General features: G+C 35.4%; 1 long non-coding RNA gene across 3 annotated transcripts; it reads left to right on the top strand.

The window, feature by feature from the left end:
* Positions 1-1,204: 1,204 nt before the first annotated feature.
* Positions 1,205-3,039, top strand: LOC118746047. Of its 3 annotated transcripts, none has more exons than XR_004993764.1 (3): positions 1,205-1,448; positions 2,543-2,788; positions 2,851-3,039. It is a non-coding gene; the product is annotated as an uncharacterized LOC118746047 (long non-coding RNA). The 3 variants fall into 3 exon arrangements; XR_004993765.1 differs by having other exon boundaries at positions 1,205-1,492; XR_004993763.1 differs by having other exon boundaries at positions 1,205-1,590.
* The last annotated feature ends 284 nt before the right edge of the window (positions 3,040-3,323 follow it).

Here is a 3,323-nt window from a genome sequence, read left to right as displayed (position 1 = left end):
CTCACCTATCTTTTTTTGTAATTTTGATGAAATATAATTCTACTTTTATTGATTTTTTGTTACCGACCAAAACGCTAAAGCTGTATTTTCAGAAATTTTAAGAACATAAAATACATACATAAATATGTGGTATTCCGTACGATGTTCGTAATTAGCTGCCATGTGGGAACATAGCGTTATTATCTGCTGCAAATTGCTATCGGTTTCGATATACAGGCATTTGAGCATAGCTGCCAACTTTGTGCCTTAAGCACTAGATTTAAAGAAAAAAATTATTTAGTGCCTAGTGCCTTTTTAGTGATTTTTTTCTGAACTAAAATTACTCCGAGACAGTTAAAACCTGAAATAATTTGAAATATTTAAAGCTGTGGCAACACTGAATTTACAAGAATTTACAAATTTAAATGCACTAAAATACAACCATGATTGATAAAAAACTGAAGTTGCAAACCCACCTTGTTGAATTCTATCCGTGTTGAAAATGCTTATACGCATAGTGATGACAAACAAATTTAATAATCGATTAACCGGTTAATTGATTAATCGAAAGTATTCGATTAATAATTGCAATTAATCATAAGAAATTAACCGACTAATTTTCTTACAGAAATTTGATTCACACATTATTGTGTCAGTAAAATAGTCAGTTGTTGATGATGGCTCGATTAATCGAAAGGAAAATTTCGATACAATTAAATCGTTAACCGAATAAAAATAACCGATTGCTCAATTCTACTTGTGGCATCATTTTCGTTTGTTGCGATTCGATTTTTCTTTCACGATATGTGCCAGTTTTAATGTGCAGTACTTTGGTATTGCGTCGTAAGCCTGAGTCATCATAGCATATGTAGAGGTTATACAATCGTTATGAGCGAAAAGGTTTTGTGTAATGATTTATGTATGTATTCTTGTAAATACGGGTAATCTTTTGCTCTTGTTAAAACAAACTGTTATTAAAAATGCTTGCTTTGATTCAAAAAAATTTTCTGCTTTAATGTGATAAAACGTTTTTTTCCAAGTTTGTGGTCCTTTTTGAAAATTTACATTGGCAACACTGCATTTAAGTATACCCGACAATATTCGATACAGCATGGCAGCATTTTCTTTTAAAACGAGCACGTTATATTCTGCAATTAATCATCTGTCCTTGTCTAACAACAGGGATAGACAACATTTTCGACAAAATTCGTTTAGTTCAGTTCGGAAGCAGTAGCAAAAGTGGCGGCTCTAAGCAGCAGTATTCGTAGAAACAATTATTAGCAATCAATTTGTAATTTTTATGCCAAATAAATATTCTAAAATTCATTAGGTTGCAAAATGTTTGAATGTGTGAATAAACGTTAAAACGATCAAAAGAAAAAGTAGTGGTTCCAGCAAATATTGTAATTCAATTCGTTTTATTTCCCAAAAGGCAGACCAACAAAAGAAAACTAGGAAAAAAGAACAAAGTATGGCAAAAGCAAAGTAAACGTGTATGCAGAAGCAGTGGCTAGTGAGCACTTTTCTATGTACCATAAGTGCGAGCGGGACGATGCATTAATGCCCCAACTCACTCTGATCTATAAAGCAGCAAATGCATTTGAGTTTTACGTGAGTGCGTTGCACCGCCTACATTTCAGTATTGAGTGAACAGAAATACGGCGACTTTTAGCTTACGCGTTTTTTTTATGCTAACGGAACGTTACGTCGCCGCCAGCAAAGATAAACAAGCATAGGGGTGGACATACGAGTTCATACAGTAATATAGATATATATGTACAACCCCCAGTAAGTTTTGTATGCTGCAGTAGCAGTGTGGAAAAGGTTGCGTTCCTTGGCCTATGTAGCAGAGATCAGCACCGTTGACGCCGACTGCGGTTGTGTTTTTATTTTATCGCAGACGGCGCTGCCACCTAATGCGACATGATAATAAACGCGGCGCTTGTGGGCTATTTGATTAGAAACAAGTGAAAAAAATACATATATAAGCAACCACAAGCGTGTAAGCGAGAAGAAGATAACCTGATGGCTGTATATTTTAGTATGGTTGTTTATCTGCTATAAAAGAAATTATTTGTTTTGTTTTACATGTTAAGGTGGCAACGCTGCGTAGTTAATTGTTTTTATTTATACTGTCGTCGCGTAGCATTGCCGGGGCAGAGAGGTACAGGGCAGCGCAGTTCTGTCTGCGTAAATAGAAATATTGAAAATAAGTGTGCAAGCAAGAGAAATTATGAGGGAAATGGTAGAAAATTGCATGCAGTACTTATGCGTATTCAATTATAAGTGAAAATAGCGCAGTCCAGCTAACTAAAAAATGAGAAATTGCAGGAAAATTTCGTATGTATATTATACGACGGATTTTTTTTTGTTTGTTAAAAAGGTAGATTTGGCATGAATTTGCATTACCATAAATTGTTAAACTCTGTGAAAGCGTGCTACCAAGTTATGTAAAGTAGAAACAGGCACAAAAGCGCTTTTATAAAGACAAAGCAGAGTTTTAGCAAATGCACTTTAATATTCAAGTACCTACATTTTAATAAATTTGTGTATATACGCTTAGCTACTTTGGGGAGTGTATACATAATATATTGGAGGCTGGTACTTCCGTCGCTATCGCAACATTAAAACAGTGCCGTCTGGTGAACCTTGAATAAATGTAAAAAAAAAACAATGCAAATACAAGTTATAAAATAGTGGACAAAATATTAAGAAGGCAGCAGCATATAAACGACCGAAACAGCCAGCTTTCGATCTTGGCCATCTGTCTGGATACTCCTGGGAGCACTGAACAAAAAATATTTGGGATGTAAGTATATTTTTCTTTACGTGCTTTTATTACTTATTTTACATGTTTGCGTTGGTCAAAAGGTTAATTTATGCAAAATACGATGGCAGGCACAGGCATATGTATGTATTTACATATAAACCACTGTGAGCCAGGCACACGCAACCGTATTGATTTCTGCGACGCGTAAAAAATTGCACACAGTGTACCTACCAGCACTCTGATTTTACATATTGCTACCGTTCGCTGCAAGCCCCCACAAGTCACTCTGATCCTCAGTAAACCCGGCAAGCAGTCACTATAATGTTTGGACAAACTCATTTAATAAATAATTTTATATCGCCTCTAATTCAAACAAACAAAAAAACTACACACATAGATATGTATGAATGTAAAAATTTCCATTTTCACCCTATTTGACAATGGGTATAATAGCAGGAGCAACAATCATTACTTTGACGGGGTGGCAATGGAGCTTGCTTTTAATTACAATGCAGTACAGCTACGCCAGCGTTCCAGCTGGTCACAATTGCAAACACCTACTCCTACTTCTCTA

The sequence above is a fragment of the Rhagoletis pomonella genome, unplaced genomic scaffold, assembly GCF_013731165.1.
Source record: "Rhagoletis pomonella isolate Grant_MI unplaced genomic scaffold, Rhpom_1.0 Rhpom_scaffold_00010, whole genome shotgun sequence".
Taxonomy (NCBI): Eukaryota; Metazoa; Arthropoda; class Insecta; order Diptera; family Tephritidae; genus Rhagoletis; species Rhagoletis pomonella.
The sequence above is the reverse complement of the archived record's forward strand: the minus strand, read 5'-3'. Positions and strand labels throughout refer to the sequence as shown.